The 22265-nt window shown below is 48.1% G+C and overlaps 1 protein-coding gene across 3 annotated transcripts in view; it reads right to left on the bottom strand.

The window, feature by feature from the left end:
- Zbtb46 (zinc finger and BTB domain containing 46) overlaps positions 1 to 16366 on the bottom strand; it is a 67657-nt gene extending 51291 nt beyond the window's left edge. Inside the window, exon 1 of one of the 3 annotated variants that reach the window (XM_075963389.1) lies at positions 16201 to 16366. The gene's annotated coding sequence lies outside the window, so the exon portion shown is untranslated. Of the gene's footprint in view, positions 1 to 683; positions 760 to 8119; positions 15989 to 16200 lie in introns of those variants that run through there. The other 2 variants (XM_075963390.1, XM_075963391.1) reach the window with 2 other exon arrangements.
- Between the last annotated feature and the right edge of the window lie 5899 nt (positions 16367 to 22265).

Genomic DNA, 22265 nt, shown 5'->3' on the forward strand with positions numbered 1-22265 from the left:
ATTCTCAGTACTACATAAACCAAGTACAGCGTCACCTGTGACCCCAGTCCTTGGAGATAGAGGCAGAAGGATCAGAAGTTCAAGGATTTCAAATAGAATGTCAGATAAGCTGCACTAGCTGGAAGCACAAGAACTCATTTCTGTACAGATGCTGTTTGTAGAAATGCTTTCGTGCTTGAGGACCCAAGTCTCTCCTGTCTAGGACCCAAGAGTCACTGTCATGGTCCCACAGCCATCTGACCTCTTGTTTGACCTGATGCACAGGTACAGCCCTCTCAGACACAGGTGCTCATCAGATCACAGTCATGAAAGGATGAACAGTAAGCAAACAGGTCTTCACACAGACTGATCCTTTTTCATCTCTGGCTTCTTAATGGGTCCTCCATTTCCATGGTATACACAAGCTGTATAGAAAGATCCAATGCAAAGGGAGAGAGAGATGGAGGGAGGGAGAAAATGAAGGAAGAAGAGAAAATGTAAGAGCAAGAAAGCCCAGTCCTTCTGAGGAGAGCAAGAAAGTCCAGTCAAAAAAAAAAGAAAGAAAGAAAGAAAGAAAGAAAGAAAGAAAGAAAGAAAGAAAGAAAGAAAGTCCAGTCCTTCTGAAGGGAGCAAGAACCAAAAGCTCTCAGTGGGCGCCTACCTGGGGTCACCCCCAGTTTTCAGTCCTTGCTTCAGAAACTTACATACTTCAGTGGTTCCAGACACCAAGAACCCTGCATTCCTTTTCATGACAGTCGGAGGAGCAAAGAAGGTACCCACAGGGTCTGAACCTCCTGGGGCAAGAACAAACCCATCCAGTGCTCTACCTAAGACTGATAAAAGGAGGACATCAGGATTACCGTAGGTAGTTTTAGTTGGGTGGTGCCAGGCAACCCCCAAGTCTCCTTCATTCTTTTTCATTTTGTCTTTGAAGGTCTTACTGTGAGGCCTCAGGAGACCTGGTACTCATTATGTAGTCTAGGTTGAACCCAAACTCATGACAATCCTTCTGCTTCAACCTTTGAAACACCGGAATTATAAGTGTACACCAGCAAGCCTGGTTTATCCCCTCCCCCTTGTTTTGTTATTATTTCGGGTTTTTTTGTTTGTTTGGTTGGTTTGGTTTTGGTTTTTTTTCAAGACACGTTTTCTCTTTATAGCCTTGGTTGTCCTGGAACTTGCTGTAGACCAGGCTGGCCTCAAACTCAAGAGATCTGCCTGCCTCTGCCTCCCGACTTCTGGGATTAAATTATTGTTTGTTTTTAAGATTTGTTTTATTGGGCTGGAGAGATGGTTCAGCAGTTAAGAACACTGACTGCTCTTCTACAGAACCTGGGATTTCAGGCATGTGCTACCAATTGTAAACTTGTTTTATTCTTTGTTTGTTTGCTTTTTGAGACCGAGTTTCTCTGTATAACAGCTCTGGCTGTCCTGGAACTCACTTTGTAGAGCAGGCTGGCCTCAAACTCACAGAGATCCACCTGCCTCTGCCTCTGAGCACTGGGATTAAAGACTCACCACCACCGTCTAGCTTGTTTTATTTTTTTAAGATCAAAGCTAATTCTAAAACTGGTATCTTAGCTTAATTTAATGTTAAAACTTTAAATAAACATTTAAAGAAATTATGAACAATATAGTAGAGAGATTAAGAAAAGATTTCCAAGAGATCTAACTATATTTTTTGAAGCTAATCAAAAGTAATGTGAGGTCCTACATACTTAAAGTCTGTGACACTTCCTGTCCTGGATCAGTCAATTCCAGAATGCACCAACATGTCCCAACCTCTGGCCCACTGGCTCTAATTTTAGTAATCGATGTTACAAAGGAAACAACCCCAAACCTCCTTGTTCTAAAAACTACTGTGTGTCAGGGGAAAGCAAGAAACTCCCAGATTCCCAACAATTAGAAAATGGCTGAGGTCTCCAAATAGAGGACCAACCGACTGCTGTCTGTATCGATGCTCAGCAGCTCCATATGGGAGGAACTGCACAGAAACCAAAGGACGTCTGTGTGTGTCTGTCTGTGTGTGTGTGTCTGTGTGTGTGTCCTATCCTACTGGTCAGACTCGAGACACTTGTTTCAACCCTTTTCCCTGGAAAAGTAAGTTCCTTATTCACGAAGAAAACCAAAGATATGGCTACAAGTGGGATGTCAGTGCCCTGGAGGTTAAACCCAACACTAGTAGGAGAAGATTCCTCAAGTCCTTATTCCTGTGAGGGCTGAAGCTAGGAAGGCCAGGCAGAGCCTGAACCTGTGACTACCCACAAACTCCCCTGACATGAAAGCCTTCAGGCCACCTAGAATCCCAAAGTCATCATGGGGCAATGTCTTTCCTGAGAAGACAGAGACTGGTTTCCCTACCTGCTCCTCACTAAGATGCTGCCCAAAGCACTGACTTCCCAGAACAGATGGAAATTCCCCTGCAAGCCTGTGGGTAGCTCTGGCAGGACGTACCCTCACCACACGTCTGGTGCAAGGTTTCCGGGAGCCCTGTGCCCAAGACCAAAAGCAATGTGAGAGTCAGGATGCCTTGGCTCATGCAGAACTTATAGTGTATGGTTTAGACCTACAAAAAGGGCCTATGGGTCACCTGGGTGTTCCATATCCAATGACACTAAAACGCCTAGACAGGCAAGCAATAACGTTTACACAGGTCTGTGATGGCTGAGTCAGGCACTTCCTTAACTCAGTTCCTCCCTGCTCAGATGGCAGCTCCCTTCCTGCCCCATGGTAGGGCAGAGAGTAGCAGTGGCACACTATTCAAGCCTACTCAACTTCCCGAGTTTCAGTGTTCTTAGAACCAAACCTTACACCTCAAGTGGCATGTCTAGTTCATCAACTCTACTGTCCTGGAGGAACTGAATAAGTACGTTTTGTTATGGATAAAGACCATTTATCTGGAAGGAAAAAAACCCAACAGCAAAAATAGGTCTTAATTCCAAAACAAGAAGCATACATTAAAAGATTCAAAGGAGCCAGGTGGTGGAGGTGCATGCCTTTCATTCCAGTGCTCAGGAGACACAAGCAGATGGATCTCTGTGAGTTTGAGGTCTACAAAGTGAGTTCCAGGGCACCCAGAGCTGTCGCTGGGTGGTAGCAGTGCTCACTGCTCACCTTTATTCCAGTACTCAGGAGGCAGAGGCAGGCAGATCTCTGTGGGTTCAAGGCTAGCCTGGTCTACAGAGCAAGTTCCAAGACAGACAGGGCTGTTAAACAGAGAAACCCTGTCTCAAAAAAACAACCCAAAAAACAGAGAAACCCTATCTTTAAAAAACAAAACAGAGCCTGGTCTACAAAGGGAGTTCCAGGACAGGCTCCAAAGCTACAGAGAAACCCTGTCTCGAAAAACCAAAAAAAAAAAAACAAAACAAAACAGAGACTGAAGAGGTGGCTCAGAGATTAAGAGCACTGACTGCTTTTCCACAGGACCTGAGTTCAATTCCCAGCAACCACAGGTGGCTCACAACCATCCGTAATGACGTCTGGTGCCCTCTTCTGGCCTGCAGGCATACAGACAGAATATTGTATACATAATAAATAAATAAATAAATATTTAAAAAAAAAATCTTCACTAGCCGGACATCCATCTCTCCTACATTAAAGGGGGGTGAGCAGGTGCGGTGACTCACTCCTGTAATCCCAGTGCTTCAGAAGGAGAGGAAGAAGGTCATTCAATGTTATCCTGAGTTACAAAGCCAGTTACAAGCTAGTTTTGATGAGGGGAAAGGGGAAGGAGAAGTAAATCTAAATTTGTGGGTTTTTTTGTAAAAATTAAATAGAAACCAACTTAAAATGAGAGAACTGAGACATTTCTGAGGTTAAAAAAATTTCACAAGACATTCCTATGCTTTATTAGCCAACAGCAAATTTAGAATTTTTTAAAAAGAAAACAGGTTTTTAAATTTATTTTAAAACTTGGATTTATCATCGCATAGGTGATGGTTCGTTTAAAGAATCCATATGAGTCCCCACAACAAAAGGCAAAAGTGTACGGCTTCTTGATCTTCTGGGTAAAGTATAAAAGGCACACATATCTTTAAAAGTAAAACCAGGGCAGATGAGATAGTTAAGCACATAAAGATGCCACCACCTTGACACTCAAGTTCTATCCCTAAGACCCACATGGTACAAGAAGAGAACTGACTCCCTGGTGCATACACACACATATGCACAGAGAGAAGGGAGGGAGGGGAACAGAAAGGGAGGGGAGGGGAGGGAAGGGCAGAGGAAGAGGAGGGGAAGGGAGGGGAGAGGAGGAAAAGAAATTCAGTTGGCATCAGGAAGCGACTCTCCAGGTAAAAGCCCCTGCTGTGTGAGCCTAAGGATCTGAGTTCGCTGGGCCTGCCTGCACGTGCCTGCTCCCCAAGGCTGTGGAACCATTGGATTTGGGGGCCACCAGTTTAACTCCAGGTTCAGTAAGAGCTCCTTTCTCAAATGAGTAAGGCAGAGAACAATAGCGCAGGATATTGGACAGCCTCCTCTGGTCTCTGCACACACACCACATACACAAGTAAATTTATTTATTTTTTTTTAAAGATTTATTTATTTATTTATTATATATACAACATTCCTTCCGTGTATGCTTGCATGCCAGAAGAGGGCACCAGATCTCATTATAGATGGCTGTGAGCCACCATGTGGTTGCTGGGAATTGAACTCAGGACCTCTGGAAGAGCAGTCAGTGCTCTTAACCTCTGAGCCATCTCTCCAGCCCCACAAATAAATTTAAATCTTAAAAAAAAAAAACAAGCCAGGCGGTGGTGGCGCACGCCTTTAATCCCAGCACTTGGGAGGCAGAGGCAGGCGGATCTCTGTGAGTTCGAGACCAGCCTGGTCTACAAGAGCTAGTTCCACAACAGGCTCCAAAACCACAGAGAAACCCTGTCTCGAAAAACAAAAACAAAAACAAAAAAAAACCAAAACAAAACAAAAAAACATTAAATTGGAATTTAGGTGAAAATGTCATTATTACATACCAGCAGAAGGACAGACCCATTGCAGGTGAATCTGTACTTCTGTTTCCCTTTGGTGCTCCTCTGATCCAGGACACTCACTCCAGGTCACTAAGTTATGAGCCCCACACAGCGAATGTCACAGAACAGATTCCTCAACAACAAAGAGGGAATTTCCCCAGAAACGAAAGAAAGTTCAGAGACCTCAGCCCACCATGAGACAGTCTGGAAAACAGGGCTCCAGTCTGAGCATGCTCAGTGTAGGGCAAGTAGGTTTCTAGGTGTGTTGCTATGCTGGCCCTACAGGGTAAAAGGGCTCAAAGACAAAACTAAATGCCTGAGATTTGCTTTCAATTATTTGAGGAAAAAAAAAAGAGGGTGATAAGTAAAACAAGCAGAGCGGAATCCTAGGAATCACTGCAGTTTGTGTATACAAAAACATCTACAGTGTAGGGTGGTGGTGGCGCATCTGGCCTTTGAACCCAGCAGTTGGGAGGCAGAAGCAGGTGAATCTCTGTGAGTTTGAGACCAGCCTGGTCTACAGAGCAAGTTCCAGAACAGTCAGAGCTGGCTGGAAAACTAAAAAAACAAAAAAGTCTAAAGTCTTAAAAGTTACATATTTATGCAGGGTGGGCACTATTCCACAGTATGATTATGGAAGTCAGAGGACAACTTACTGTTCTCCTGGTTCTCTCCTTCCACCATGTGGGTTCTGGGAATCAAATTCAATTCCTCAAGCCTGGCAGCTAGCAACTGTAACAATTGAGTCATCTGACCAGCCTGCCTGAAGTTATTTTTTTAACACAATTAAGGTATAAGCAAATGTCACTTTTACAAAACTGGAAGAGTAAAAAAAAAAAACAAAAAAAAAACTGGAAGAGTATGTAATCAAGCAGTAACAGCCACACGTTCGGCTCCTTCTACCCTGGTACCTGACTCTACAGATGTGGTCCTCATCTTCTATCCGCCTTATCCCTCTGGAAGACCTACTCACATCTGCAGAAGGATCTGCCTCAAGCCAAGGCCACGCTCAAAGTGACCTCAGGGACAGCGACCCATCTCTGCAGTACAAGGGCTGCAAGCTGGAACACAGTTCATTTCAGACAAGTCATTCTCACAGCTGACCAACAGCTGACCATGGCTGCCACAGGTACCTTGGAATGCCCCCCTTTTAAATTCTCTCCTACTTTTGCATGGGTTCCGTGAGCACAAGTATCTACATGTCTCCTACAGTTTCAGGGATAGAATTCAGTTTGGCAAGCTTGCACAACAAACATTCTTAACTGCTGAGCCATCTCTCCAGCCCCATTCCCTCCTCTTTTTTTTTTTTTAAATCAGTGTAGCTGGGCAGTGGTGGCACACACCTTTAATCCTAGCATTTGGGAGGCAGAGGCAGGTGGATCTCTGTGAGTTTCAAGGCCAGCTTGGTCTAGAGTGAGTTCCAGGACAGCCAGGACTGTTACACAGAGAAACCCTATCTCAAACCTCCCCCACCAAAAAAAAAAAAAAAAGACGGTCTCAGCTAGCCCCAAGCTTACTACATAGTTATGGATGATTCTAATCCTACTGCCTTCATCTCCTAAAAGCTGAGATTATAGGTGTGTGCTACCACAACTGGCTTATTGTTTGTTTGTTTCTGTTGTTGTTTTTATTTGATTCAGGGTCTCACCATTAACTCTCTGGCTGGCTTAGAACTATGTAGACCACAACAGCCTAGAACTCCCAGAGATCAATCAGCCTGCCTCTGCTTCCTGAGTACTGGAATTAAAGGCATTTGTTATAACACTGTGCTGGCTGGTTCTGTGTATCAACTTGATTCAGAGTCATTAGAGAGGAAGGAGCCTCAGTTCCTAGGTTCTATACAAAGGCGGTCTGAGTAGGCCATGGGGAGCAAGCCAGTAAGCAGTCCCCTCCATGGCCTCTGCATCAGCTCCTGTCTCTGGGATCCTGCCCTGTTTTGAGTTCCTGTCCCGACTTTCTTCAGTGATAAACAGCAATGCTGAAGTGTAAGCCAAATGAACCCTTTCCTCCCCAACTTGCTCTTTGGTCATGGTGTTTCATCACAGCAAAAGAAAACTTAAGACAAATACCCAGCCCACCACAGGCAGTATTATGGGATGCTGGAAATCAAATCCAGGTCTTTACGTATATCAGGCAAGTACTACACCAACCAAGCTACATCTGCAATCCTCAAAGTTGAATGTCAGATACATCACACAATAAAATTAATGTTTCTATATCATAAGCCAAATCTTTCCATGTTTCCATAACTGTATTTCAGGATTTGCTGTTCATTTTCAGGGAAAATATTTCAAATGCCTTTTTGGGGCTGGAGGCCCTGTTCAGTCACAGCACTTGCCTAATATATGTCACAGCCACAGGTCTGAGCCCCACCACCACATACACATTCCCACAAAATGCTTTCTGAAAGAGGTAGCAAGGACTTATCTGCTGCCCAAGGAAGAGAAAGATCCAGGACCCTAATATGATCTGGTAGCACAAATGGGAACAAATGAGGTAGCACAACAAATATAGAGACCCAAAGCCTTCTTTGGGGACACATACACAGATTGCCTGCCAGTACTCTGGTCTCCGCTTCTCATCACACCCAGAATGTCAATCTCGTCCTTGCTCCTTCCTCTGCTGCATCTCCCTCCAAGGCCCTGTCCTGTAACTAAAGAGACTCCAATCTGTCTTTACGTCATTGCTACCCTCACCACAGTTTCTGGCTCACAGTTCACTGCTAACCCCCAAGCTGAAAACCCTCTTGCTTTCGGCTTGGGGCATGTGCAGGTTCACAGTACATATTAGCTGATTTGCTGCTAACTTGCCATCTCTGTTGTGAATAACAAGACTACCAAGGATATCATAGCTGAGGAAGGTGACAGCTAGAAATACTTGGAGAGGCCTTGATAAATGCTAGACTGAGCAAAATCTACGTGGGAAAAGTGTCAGAGCTGAACAGGTCTGTGGAGGCTCCGACCTCCAGCAGTTTTAAATGGGACTTCATTTGGAAAAAGGGTTTCTGTAGGCATGGTCAAGTTGAGAGAAGTTCCTCATACAGTAGAGTGGATCTAAACCACTATGACTGGTGTCCCTGTACACAGACACACAATGGGGAAGGTCACATGAAGATGAAGTCAGAGAATGGAGAAACAAGTCTATAAAGGAAGAACAGGTACCATTACCTGATTCTGGGAGAAACGAGATCTCTCCTGGGCCACAGTGGAGGGAACCTGATGAAACTTTGATCTTGGACTTCTGGCTTCCAAAATATCAAAAAGAAAGAAAGAGAGATAAAAAAAGAAAGAAGGGAAGGAGGGAGGGAGGATGGATCGATGAAGTAACTTGTAGTTGCTCTTAAGCAATACTGAAAGCTTTAACCCCAGCTCTTAGGAGGCAGAAGCAGGTGGATCTCTGTGAGTTTGAGGTCAGGCTGGTCTACAGAGTGAGTTCCAGGACCAAAGCTACAGAGAAACCCTATCTCAAAAAAAAAAAAAATTATAGTACAGAAAGTTAAGTGGGCACCTTTGCAAATGGCACCCTATCTAACACAAACTGAGATGGTGTTATTTTTGTTTTTTTGATTCAGGGTTTCTCTGTAACTTTGGAACCTGTCCTGGAACTCACTCTGTAGACCAGTCTCGCCTCAAACTCACAGAGATCTGCCTGTCTCTGCCTCCCAAGTGCTGGGATTAAAGGTGTGCACCACTACTGCTTGGTTGGTATTAGTAATCTTCACCTCGAACCCACATGACCTCAGTCAGCAAATTCTCACTGAGCACTTTTATAGTAAGGCTGGAAAGTAGATCCCTATAAAGCTCTTCAAAGGGTCTGGGCTCAGAGATACAGTACAGGTTAACTTCTGACTTCCACATATACCTGCAAACATGTGTGCATGCACACACACATTAAAACAAAAAAACAAAGAAAGCAATGCTGGCGGGGGTGGTGAAGGCCTTTAATCCCAGCACTCGGGAGGCAGAGGCAGGTGGATCTCTGTGAGTTCAAGGCCAGCCTAGTCTACGGAGCGAGTTCCAGGACAGATTCCAAAGTTACGGAGAAACCCTGTTTCAAACCCCCGCCCAAGAAAACAAAAACAAAAAACAAAACTAACTCTCTCTCTCTCTCTCTCTCTCTCTCTCTCTCTCTCTCTCTCTCTCTCTCTCATACACACACACATTAAATAACAGGGATGCTCCTGCCTGAAGCAAATGAAAGAGTTGAGATTAATGATACTCAACAATTAAATATTTTTTTCTCCCCAAGACAGCGTTTCTTTGTGTAGCCCTGACAGTCCAGGAACTCACAGAGATCTGCCTGTCTCTGCCTCCCAAGTGCTGAGATTAAAGGTGTGCTCCACCACCACCTTTGTGTTTTAAATATCCTAACTCTCTTAGTCTCCTTTCACACAAGTGGATTCAGGGTTAGTAATCCCAGGCAGCAGTATCTTCATATTACTCCAAGTTCTCAGAACACAAGACCATGGGATGCCCAGGAAAATCTCCTCACTTGGTGAGCACAGCAAGAGCCAAAAACTCTAACTTTCTCTCCTGAAGTGTCTACGGGAGAACCATGCCCTCAACTCCAGACTACAGGGAATTCTCAGTGCTGTTGACACCGTAGGCATAGATGGAGGAAGCCGCCACTGGAACTGGCACAATGAGAAGAGCTGGAAGGTTGACATCCTGCACAGAGCAGCTGCCATAATGACTCTGTAGGTAGAGGCAGCCAGGAAGGAGGGGCACAGACGGTTGAGCACCTCCCGGCTGCAGTCTAATGTCCTGAAGTGACCCCCAAACACTTGCCAGGGTGCAACCCCTTCCTTTGGGACATAGAACCCAAATGGGAATTTGCTAAAAGCCTTGGAAACGTCCCCAGAGCTGACATGTGCAAATATGAAAAACAAGTCTGAGGGATGCAGTGGCTTCTGAGGCCCAATCAGAATGCAGAAGACTGGGTTTACAAGCCTTTGGGTTCACTGATGGCCCACAAGACCAGGCTCAGCAATACATCAGGATTGGCAGCTTCTTCATACTCCCATGCTGGATCTGAAACCATGTTTTCAGGAACAAGCACCAGTCAATGAAGGAAAACAGAGTGACACTCACAGCACCCACACTGTGTCTACAGAATCCACACACTGTACACGTCTTCAAAACACATACACAGCATCTACATATCCACACACAGTACCAATACAGGGCACACAAGATACTTATCGTACTGCACATATGGGCACAGTACATACGCTGCCATACACTGCATGCATAGTACCCAAACTCCGAACTCATAGTATTCACATGTTGCATACACAGCACTCACAAAGTGTGCACACCACATACCATCCACACAGGCACTCACACTAACATCATCACATATTAGCACCCACAGCACTCACAAACTACATACAGTGAACATACAATGTATTCATAGTACCTACAAGCTACATGCCCAGCAGCCACAAAAATTCATCCCACCAAGAGCATGAATACATGAAGAAGAAAAAGACATTATTCCAGGACACTTCAACCATGACCCATGTTCCCCAGAGCATCTTTTCCCTTTCTGTATCTTCTCCTCCTCTGTCCCCATGTCTTTCTGACCTTGGTGTCTGGAACTCTGGGCACTTACTCTCTGTGACATCCCTTTTGCTGTGGGGATGAGGGAATGCTGGCCAAGGAATGGCTACTATTAATGACAAAGTTGCATTTGAAAAGAGAGATTTTGAATGCAGCAGAGCCTTAGGTGACCCAAGGCTTCCTCATGACCAGACATTCAGTGTGGAGTCTTATGCAGGCTTCCTGGAAGGGTACAATCATATACAAAAAGTCCAAACATCAAGATAACCTTGAGGTTTAGCAGGTCTCCTTGAAATATAAGAAAATACAAGTATTTAGAAGGTCACAGATTCTGCCTAAAATTGTAAAATGAAGAATGTCAGTTGCACCAGCAAATTGTTCCCAGTTTGTCCTCGTAATTTCTTCTTTCAGAAATTCCCAAACTGGCTTTGAACTTCCTAAATAAAAGCATACTGCCACTCACAGGCTTCGGCGCTTTAAATGGGATAGAATGAGAGCACAGAACAGACCTATTTTGAGCACCAAGACTGTGGACCACTTTCCCTTTACGGCTCATTTTCAATGGGTATACGGTGGAGACAGGACAGTATCAAGCCAGACATAAACCTCCCGGGATGACCATCCTGAGATCTCACGGACTGAAAAACATTCAGCAACCACAACTCCACTGAAATTGTACACAGCAAAAGGCACAAGCCACCATGTCTGACTAAATTAAGATAAGTTTTAAAAATTTTTTATGTGCGGGGCTGGAGAGATGGTTCAGTGGTTAAGAGCACTGGCTGCTCTTCCAGAGGTCCTGAGTTCAATTCTCAGCAACCACATGGTGGCTCACAACCATCCATAATGAGATCTGGTACCCTCTTCTTGCCTGCAGGCATATATGAAGGCAGAACACTGTATATATAATAAATTTATATTAAAAAAAATTATGTGCATGGGTGCGTTTTCCTTCCTATATGTACGTGCAACACTTTCATGCCTGATGCTTTTGAGGGCCAGAAGAGGGAGTTTGATCTCCTAGAACTGGAGTTACAGATGATTGTGAGCCACCATATGGACACTGGTGATCAAACCTGGGTCCTCTGGAAGAGTTGTCAGTGCTCTTAATCACTGAGCCATGAGCCATCTCTCCAGCCTCCTTAAGATTTTGTTTTGTTTTGTTTTTCAAGACAGGGTTTCTCTGTACAGCTCTGGAGCCTGTGCTAGAACTCACTCTATAGACCAGGCTCACAGAGAACTGCGTACCTCTGCCTCTCAAATGCTGGAATTAAAAGTGAGCTCCATCACTTCCCATCATTCATGTGAATTTCTGCATCTTTCCTATTTTGTGGGCAATTGAAAAGACATCCAGAAGTTAGAGGAGTACTGGCAGAAACGTAGAAGAAACTCAGTATACAGCCTGGGCACCTGCAGAACCAACCATGTCACCCACAGGAAAGGGCTTGTGTGCTGAAGACAAGCTATGAAAGGTCACATCTCATGCCCAGTACCTTTCTGTCCTAGATCTACCAGCTCTCACCAGCAATCCAATATCCACAAAGCAGAGGAAGACACAGCTAACTGGGTGCCAGTTCTGAGTGAGACGCTGAAGGTTATTTCCTCAGGGTACCTGTAGAAACTCCAAGACTTCTCCTCATCTTGCCTGCATTCTCTGAGATGTTTCTCACTGGCATTTATGTCAGTTGTGGTCCCAGACTGACCCAAGGTCTCCATAGCAGGTTCTGAATGCCAAAAAACAGTCATAAGAAACCCTGGGAGCAGGAATGATGGTGTATGTATCTCTGATCCCAGTGTCCAGAAGAAGGATCTTGAGTTCCACACCTGTATGGGCTACATAGCAAAACCATGCCTCAAAAACTGAAGGGGGGTGGGGTGGGGTGGGAGAGAACGAAGGAAGGAAAGCCAGAATATCTGCTAACACATCTCAGAAAACACATCTGTCGGAACACAAAAATCTCAGCCTGTGCTACTGAAAAATATACTGGCGCTTCTCAACTTGCTACTCTGATAACTAGGTTAGTAATTTTTTTAATCCAAATTATGTTTTTAAAATACTCAGTTGCTTGGTGGTGGTGGCACATAAATTTAATCCCAGTGCTACACAGGGAAACCTTGTTTTAAAAAGTAAATGAATAAAATAAAAGAAAATGCTTAGTAATTTAAAAATATAAATCAAAGCTAAATGTCACTGATGAAACTCTGAAATTCAATTAGTCAACATAAAATCTTATATAAGTCAGACTTAGGTCAAATTCGACTTATTTTGCTTTCCTTTCGGTCGTTCACAAAATAAGCTGTCAGAAAGTGTTCCTCTTTCTACCCTGAAGCAATGCCATCAGGCACACGCCACTAGTAAACCAGAGCACAAACCTAAGGGAAATAAAAGGTGGTTAAGCAATTATGGCAGGAAAGCCAAGCTTGATGGTGTCCACCTTCGGTCTAAAATACACATGATATTGGAGGCAAAAGATCAGGAGGTTAAGGGCATCCTCAGCTACATCATGGGTTTGAGGCCAGCCGGGACTATATATAACTCTGTCTCAAAACAAAACATAACAAAACAAAAAGAATAGAAAAGACTGGGTACAAGCTCACAGCTATAATTCTAGCATTTAAAAAACTGAGAGGAAAACTGCCTCACATTTGAGGCCAACCTAAGCTACATGCAAAGTCTGAAGTCATCCTGGACTAGAGAGTAAAATCATATCTCAAAAAATAAGAAGGGAAAGAGAAAGGGAGAAAAGAAAAGAGCTAATCTGCCAACTCCATATTCTCAGAGTCCAGCACTCATGACAAGCCCAAGACCAGAACTGGCCGGGCCAAAGACAGAGCAGCAACAAGAAGACAGAAAATCATGACTGGAACAAGTTGGCAGAGTTTCAATGACTTGTCTTTTGGTCTTAATAGAACATTTCCCTTATCTGTTTATTTTTAGGGGTCGGGCCACTCAGCAAACTCTAGGAACAAAAATTTCCACCCACTCCTAGCCAAAGGATAGATTCAAAGTGAAATTTTAAATTTTTTTTTTTTGAAAACAGGGTTTCTTTGTGTAACCTTGGCTGTCCGAAAACTCACTCTGTAGACCAGGCTGGCCTCAAACTTAGAGATTCAACTATCTCTGCTTCCCAAATGCTGGGAGTAAAGGCAGCAGCACCACCCACCACTGCCTTAGCTTCAAAGGGAAATTCTTAACAATCCACCATTACTCCAGAGAATTTAAATTAGAATATGTTTTTAGAGCAGAATAAAAGGCTTACTTTTTTTTTCAACAAATGAGAAAAGCAAAACAAAACATGAAGCTCCTGAAACAGGCTGCTTAAGGCAGGTATGTAAATTAAATGGAGACAACTGTTTCTAAAAGTTTCTTCTCACTCACAGATAAGAGGGTGCCTAAGTACTGCAAAAGACTGCACTGTGAGGAATTAGTGCAAGTATATTTCTGCCGGATACACTAAATGGGCCTCTTCGGTTCTCAGAGGCTGGTCTAAGACCTCATGGAGTACAGTACAGCAGCTGATCAGTGCCCCAGAAACCAGACCACAGGGACAGAGTGGCCCAATTTCCCTTAATTTGAAAACCCCCACACAAGGAGAAAGTTAGGAAGTTCACTGTTAAAACATAGTTCAGTTTAGCAGTATTTGTAAATAAGACATCTTCAGCAGTAACAGGTCTCCCACATTCTCAGGCATTTTCTATGAATCTTTGAAGCATTTTCTCCATTTCTTGATGTGCATGTCCTGGTTTCTCTGTTGTCTGACTAAGGAGCACCAGAAGTCACAGGGAAGTGAACAGAACTGGCCTGACCCTGGCATAGCTGGTGCAAGGTACTGGGTGTCAGCAGTGGCAGATTGGGGTCTGGACACAGGACAATTTTACATTTACATAAAGCAACGGAACACGAATAGAAATTAACTAAGCAAAGCAAAATTCTTACATTCAAGGTAGTGCCAGTGAGAAGCTTAATTAAATGTTGTCTTCGAGCACGCCTGAGGCGAGACTGGGTTTTGAATTTCTAGAAACTCAAAGTGAGTTCTTTCTACTATTCTAAAGAGAAAACTGACAATAACCCCCAAAGTCGTTTCCCTTCAGAAAAAAAAAAATGAGAGAACAATTACAAGATTTTCAAAGACAATGCGAAACTTTTATATGCAATAACTTCTGCCTAAGTACCACTATCATTTACTTAATCTTTTCTGCAATAATATAGGAGATGTATCCTAAACTTTACAGTTCAAAGTACCTAACATCACAAAATATACCAAAACGGAGAACTTCTACTATAATAAACTTTGTTTCATTATTCTCGTGGAAACCCTTCCATAAATTTCCTTTTGGTGAACAAACTATTCTCTTGCCGAGTGGAAACACTGCCTTGCACAGGCAAGACAAGGACCAGCAAGAGCGGAATTCGCGAATCTGCACCCAAACGGGAAGTTAGCCTAGAGGATGGATTCAACCCAATGTTCTACAAGCGAGACAATGCACCCACAGGAATGCTCCGTGCACAGGTGTCAGCGCCCAGACGGTTCACTAAATCCATTTTCCAATTAGCATTTCTTTAAACGGGCTGATAACAATCTTGTCACTGTAACCTTCACTAAACGCTGGCTCCGCGAGCCGGGGGAAATTCACAGAGAATTTCGGTCAAACTTTCTTCTGTTCATATTTCTTTGGGTTAGAAATTATCTGTCCTTCGCCCCATTTAGCTTGCTCCCCCGGGCTCCCGGATTCAGTCCTATTGTGTATGGCTGGTTCCGCCTACTAATATTGAAATCGCTAGCCATACCAGGGAATCCCCCAACTAGCCAGAACCCTCTCCATGGTGCAGAAAATTCCGGTTTTACCCTCGGGATTGAGTTGTCGGACACTGACATTCGCTAACCTGTAAAACTGACAGGTCTATTTACTGGGAAACAAAGACGCGACTCGTAGCGGACCCGGTTCGCCTGCGCGCCCCGTGCGCTCCGAGCGCCGCGTCTCATCTGCGCTCCCCTCTCCACAGCACCGGGAGGGCCCTGCACCCCAGTTTGGCCCATGATTAAAATGGAAATCTAAAACGGCCGGCTTTCGACTTCTGGGGAGACAATGACCCCCAAGACCCCCAGGGCCCACGTCCCACAGTTCTGACTCTTGGCAAACTCGGCGCGGGCGGGTCCGGGTGCGGCTCTGTTGAGCGGGCGGGGGACGCACAGGGCGGCACGGGCGGGGGGCGCAGGGACGCCCCCGGGCTGCCTCCTGGGGCCAGGCGTTGACGCAGCAGAAATTACCAGCTGGAAAATTCCCCTTCCGAAGGTGACGAAGAGGGACCCCGGCGGTCGCTGTGGCTGCCGGAGGTGCCAGGGGGCCAAGGGGTCGGGCAGCTCGGCGCCGCGACCGCCTCCGGGATCAGCCCCGCGGGAACCTGCCGCGCAGCGCCGCCCCGCCCACGCCACTCGGGCAGTGGCCCCACGGGCCTGGGTCTCCGTCCGCCTTGTCCCCGAGCGCCATCGCCCCCAGGAGGGCGCCCCCGCGAGGCGGGACGGGGCGGGGCCGGTGGCAGGGCGGGGGCGCGCCCTGGCTCACAGCGGCGAGGGCTGCAGCTGCTCGGCCCCCGCCCCGGCCCAGGCTCCGGCCAGGGCTTCGGCCCCGGCCCCGGCGTGGTGCGCCAGCCCGGCCGCGCGGACAATGAAGCTGGCGCAGCTTACCTGTGACCCCATGGGGCGCCGGCGCGAGCGGGCGCCGTGGCCGCGGACCGGTGATCGCGCGGCCACCAGCGAGCGCTACGTCCGGGAGGGTCCGAGCTGCGCGCTCGCCCGGGTGGCTCGGTCCGCCCGCCCGTCCGTTCGTCCGTCCGTCAGGCCGGCGCGCGCCCCCGCGCTGCTCCAGCCCCGCGGCCCCCGCGCGCCCCGCCCGCGGACCCTGACCCCGCCCCCGGCGCGCGCCCGGCCGCCGCTGATTGGTCCGCACTGCGCCCTGGCCTCGGCCACCGCCCCGGCCCCGCCCCCGCCCCCGCCTGCCGGCCCCGCCCCCCGCTCCGGCGGCAGGGCGCAGCGGACTGGCCGGGGCCGAGTAGCCGCCGGTGCTCCGGCGGCCCACCGCCCCCCCGCGGGGCCGGACAGCGGAAGTGCGGGCTGGAGCTCGCTGGGCATTGTGGGAAGCCCCCTCCCCTGGGCTTGCGAGTGGCAAGGAACGGGGTCCGTGGGTCCGACGCTCCCGCCCTGCGGGATCCCGCAGCCGGAGACCACCTGATGGGAGAGGTGGGCTGGACAAGGACACCGCAGCGGGGTCGGGTGGGCGCACCCCGCGTTGTCTGCGCGCCTATCCCTGGGGACGCACGACCCAGGGTCGTGGCTGTCTCCGAACCCCGAGGAGCCGTCGCCGTACGCGCGTCTCCCAAACTTAGCGACTTCCAGGCGCGCCATGGCGGTTCGGCGGGCCTCGTGCTGAGCGGAGGAAACGCGCTCTAGGGGCGCGGTGCCCAGAAGGAGCTGGTCACTGCACCCCCGCCATCCGGGGACCTGGGCGCTCTCGTAGAGAAGCGCGCGTTGAGAAGCGGGCCACGTGGCGGTGCCTGCAAGCGGTACTCAAATTGAGCCAACTAGGAGCATTGGCTGCCTCACGTCGTTCTTGTCATCCAACTGCTGTGGAGGACGTAGGGCTCAGACAAGGGGCGAGAACCCCGTCTTGGCCCGCAGTTCTCAGCCAGTTATCGCATCCCGATTCCCGTATAGCTAGGGATGGGTCTCTTCACCCCGCCCCCAGTGGTGCTGTGCCGCGCGTCCCTTCTGGCCTCCAGTGTCTTCGAGCTTTGCGGGAGCTGGGAACGGGTAGCGTACATTCCTAGCTGGCCTGCGCTGGGGTTAAAGGCCACTACGCTCCTGGGCACAGCGGAGGGAAGGGAGGTGAGCCTGTGGCTGGCCAGAGACGTGAAGGAGTTGAGCCCTGCTGGGCCAACCAATAGCTAGCTAGCAAGGCGCCCTGGGCTGTCCGCGCCCTTCCTCCTCGAGGGGCCAGCGCCGCGGAATTCCTCTGGAGGTGGGAGGCACCCGCCCTGATGGAGGATTTCTCAGTTGTGTGAGGAGGCATTCACGGGCGGCAGTGGGAGGGCTGGCGGGAGGGGATTCTCCTTGAGTGAGCAAGGGCGAGCAGAGGTCTGGCAGTCAGAGTTGAAAGCCTGGGATACTCCCTCACACTTCGCTGGCTCCAGGAGATGGCTGTGTACATGCCCTACCCACCCCCTCACCAGGCATCTAGGCTGGCACTCGCGGCCCAGGTGTCCCTAGCCTCATTCTTTCTGCTGGAAGACCCTCTTGGCACAGCTGGTCTGAAATAAGCCCCAGCCCCGCCCCCCAAGCACACACCCCACTACTGCCTGCCCCCGAGTGCCTGTCATTAGAGTGGGGCTGGCACAGTTCTGACATACTGCTCCCGACCTCCGGGAGAGTCCGAGTATACCTCCCTCTAAGAGGACAAAGGGCACTGTTCGTAGAAGTCCTTAGACCATCCCCTTTCTCAGTTTGGTCTCTGTTGCAGTCCATGAAGGAAGTGAATCACGAGGAGACTTCTAAGGTCACTCTCCCTCAGAGAAGAGCCCCAGTTTCTCCCAAGGTAGCTAGGCACCGAAGACATCATTCAAGGAGGATCATGTTGATGTCTGTTTTCCATGCAGAACTTGGGAGCAATAAAAGAGCCTTGCCCATGAACACAACGGAGCTCAGGCATTGTTCAGGAAACTCATAAGAACCAAACCTGTGACTGGGAGCTGGGAGGTGGTGGCACGTGCCTTTAATCCCAGTACTCCAGAGGCAGTGTCAGGAAGTTTCACAAATCTCTGTGAGTTCAAAGGCAGCCTGGTCTCCCCAACACTGACAGGCCCACTCCATATGCCAGAAGGGCTACTCATCTTCATGGGAGGTCTTGTTGAGTTCTGAAATGAGCCAGAACAGAGCAGACACCCCCTTTCTCTAACACACCCCCAGCAGCACTATCAGAGACTGGACCAAGACCTCTCTGTCTTATCTGCTCCAAAAACCAACAGCAGGGTTCAAAGCCTGGACATAAAGACAATACAGACTGAAGAACAATCCCCCTGAGATGAGACAGACCCACCGTATCTCTGCACTGTCACTGTTCCACGCGCTAATAAACCCCATAATTGTTTAAAAACCCCAACAGCAGCAACTGCAACCTCGTTCAAATGTGAGGGTAAGGGAAGTCATAGCTGAGCCAGACCAGGCATCTTGATGTGTCTGCTTTGATGTGTTACATTTACCAGAATGGCTCAGGAACTCATGGTTCTTCACACCAGGTGACCTGCCTTACAGATGGCTCTCAAGGATGGACAGATAGGTTGACCTCAGTTACACTCTGACCATGGCATTCCACAGCCATAGCAGGGGTCTGTCAAGGTTCCATGAAGATGCGCATGATCCTTGCTATCCACAGTGAGTAGTGGAAAAGACACGTGACAAAACAGATGGCCAGGGTCCTGCAGCCACATGGCTCCATGCTATCTGTTGAGGTCTTTGCATAGTTATCCCCATGACCTGGAAAGATGGCTCAGTGTTTTAATAATAGTGTTTTCTTAGTGATTTTGCATAGGACCCAAGTTTGGTTCTCATTCAGCATCCACATTGTGGTGGCTCACAACTGCCTGTAATCCCAACTTTAGGAGATCTAACACCCTCTTTTGGCTTTGATGAGAAGTCAGTTGCACATGTGTATACACACACACACACAATTTAAAAAAGTCTAGTCAGGTGTGATGGCTTACACCTTTAATCCCAGTGCTTGGGAGGCAGAAGCAGACGAATCTCTCTGAAGTTAAGGGCAACCTGGTCTACAAAATGAGATCCAGGTCATTCAATGAAACGCTATCTTAAAAAACAATAACAACAACCAAAAACTCACCCCACCTACCTGTATGAGCACATCGGGAGACCACCAAGGACATACCAAATCCCTGAAGTGAATTAGCAGCATTGGGCCACTCCTTGGGGCCATACCAAGTGTGCAGAAGCTGATCAGGTCGTGAGTATGTTTTCTCATAGAATGTGCTCCTTCTATCCTAGAACATCACCACGATAGCCATTAAGAGTGCCATGCTGCTGGCCAAGCCCAACATCCTCTGTAAACCTAAGAGACCCCCATGTCTCGCTTGCTTTGCTGATAACCTACCCTCCACTGACACACCATGTAGCTTTCCAGGGGCAGAGAAGCAAGAAGGGGTCTAACCTCAGAGGAAGCACCGTGGAACAATAGAGAAATCAGGGACTTACTTGCATTTAGCCTCAGGATCTGCTTTATAAGTAATTGCCTGGGAAGAGCTTTGGAAAAGAAAATTCCAGAAGAACAGCAAATATCCCTACTTATCTAGTAAAGGTACTACCCCACCTACCCTATCATTGCTAGGCATCTTTCCCCAAGGCAGCATTTCCTAATCTACCCCCAGCTGGGTTTTCAGTAGCTGTCTTTGTTTCAGTCACTGGTCAGAGAGACTGCCTGTTTATCCTCCAGCCAGTGGTGTTGCTCAGTCGTCCCCATGGCAACAGACCGGAGAGTCCTGCCCCCTTCCAGAAACGGCCCAGAACCTGTCCCTGCTCTCTGCAGGACTCTGCTGGAAGTCCCTATCTAGAAAGGCCAAGAATGGGAGGAAAGAAAGACTACTGCTGTGGACTGGGGATACTGGGGCTGCCCAGGGGACCGCCCACCACACATCATCCTGGTCCCATAGTGGAACTGAATGAAGCCTGCCTTAGTCTGCAGCAAAGACCCAGCCATGGGCGGGGCTCCTCACACAGGCTTCCTGAACATAGCTTGGCCAGGTCTAGAGCCATCTGGACCTGCCCTCCTGTCCAGGCCTCTGCAAGACTGCCCTCCAGAGCTGCTCCAGGCCAGGGACTACCTGCCAATTGTGCGGCTGCCCCACCCCAACTGTCCTCCAGGTTTGTGTCCCTGCCAAGCCCCAACTGCCACTCCAGCTGCTATTGCCAACTGTCGCCCCATCTCCATTCCAAGTGCTCCCTCACCCCCAACCGTCCTTCCAAAGTACCACAGCCAACTGGCAGCTCCTTGCTCTCTAAGCCTTGCCTTCCACCTACCAGCTATGGGGCCAGGGCTTAGCATTCCAGAGTTCCCTGCATTTCCAACAATACTGGAAGGAGCAAAACCACACCTGCTGTGCTCATGGGCTGGGAGAAGAAGATGTACTGAGGCTCAAGACCAAGAGAATAGGTCAGGGCCAGGCCTCAGCAGACCAAGGGGAAGAGACAGGAAGAACAAAGCAGGGAAAGAAGAGAAGAGGGGGAAAAAACAGAGCAGAAGCAGATCTATCAGCCAGACCCCTGTGCTAGACCAGCACAGGGGCAGGAAGCAGCCTCAGTGCCCAGTCAGAAACAAGTATGTATCTTAGGTAGAGGCAGACCTTATACTAGGCTGAGGAGTAGAGCCCTCATATAGTGCTTTCCTCTGAGAGTTTCTAAGCAGCTAATCCCAACCACAGGTCCTGGGAAGGTCCTGGCATAGGTCAGGACCAATCCTGCTCCACCACAGCCTCAGATGCACACCAGCCTTCCACACTTTAGAGTGGACCCTGTTCCTGGGTCTCAGCTGGTGTCCTGGGCCCGCCTGGGGCTCTCTCTCTCTCTCTCTCTCTCTCTCTCTCTCTCTCTCTCTCTCTCTCTCTCTCTCTGTGTGTGTGTGTGTGTGTGTGTGTGTGTGTCCTATTTATTTATTTATTTTGGTTTTTAGAAACAGGGTTTCTCTGTAGTTTTTGGAGCCTATCCTGGAGCTAGCTCTTGTAGACCAGCCTGGCCTCAAACTCGCAGGGATCCACCTGCCTCTATCTCGAGAGTGCTGAGATTAAAGGCTGGGCTGTCTCTTAAGAGTAGATTTTCCACACAAGTTTTAACCATTTCAGGTCCCAGCTATTGTCTTCTTTCCCCTTCTGCATCCCCAAAGTCCCTTCTCCATCTTTATCCAGTAGAAGTGACATGTCACTTCTATAAAGGGACACTTGCCTTATCCAACCACAGGTTGCAACCCTGGCTATCCCAGGGCACCTGGAGTCTTCACCAGGCCGTGGAGGCAAAACTGTTGCCCTCACTGGTACAAGTCTGGGGCTGTAATTCCATCTCAGAACAGACAATGAGGACTGGGCCTTAGTCCCAGCTTTAAAGCCACCGCTCCCCAGAGGCTACAACCTTCTAGGCTCACATTGCACAGATTGGTGATAACTCCTCAGATAGCACCGCAGGTGAAAAGGAGCACCTGGCTCCTCTTGGTATTCCATTTTGGAGTTCCCAGGTCTACTAGCCTGAGATATGCTAGAGAAAGAAAAATTGTTGTGTCAGACTAGTCCTATAAGGAAGGAAAAGGCAACATTTTCCCTGAATACCTACTATGTGCCCAGCATTTCCCCATTGATAAATTACTTTCTTAAAGTCACCCAGCCCTTCATCCTGAGCTAGGGCCTGGGACAGAAAGTGAACAGAGTGACTGTGACCCACAGAGGACAGTGGATGGGACTCTGTCCTGCCTTTTGAGATGTAAAATCTCAAAACATAGATACATATAATTTAAAAATAGAACTGTAGGACCCAGCCATGACAAGCTCAATAGAGACCTGGGTCTCAGTAGTTTTCCCTAAGGCAATTCCTGGTTGCAAAAAAAAAAAGACCACAAACTGAGACTACGCAGGCACCGCTCAGGAACAGATCATCCAAAGGAAATTCCTAACGTTCCAACCACTGTAGATAGGATCGCCTGCCAT

Source organism: Microtus pennsylvanicus, chromosome 2 (assembly GCF_037038515.1).
Source record: "Microtus pennsylvanicus isolate mMicPen1 chromosome 2, mMicPen1.hap1, whole genome shotgun sequence".
NCBI lineage: Eukaryota > Metazoa > Chordata > Mammalia > Rodentia > Cricetidae > Microtus > Microtus pennsylvanicus.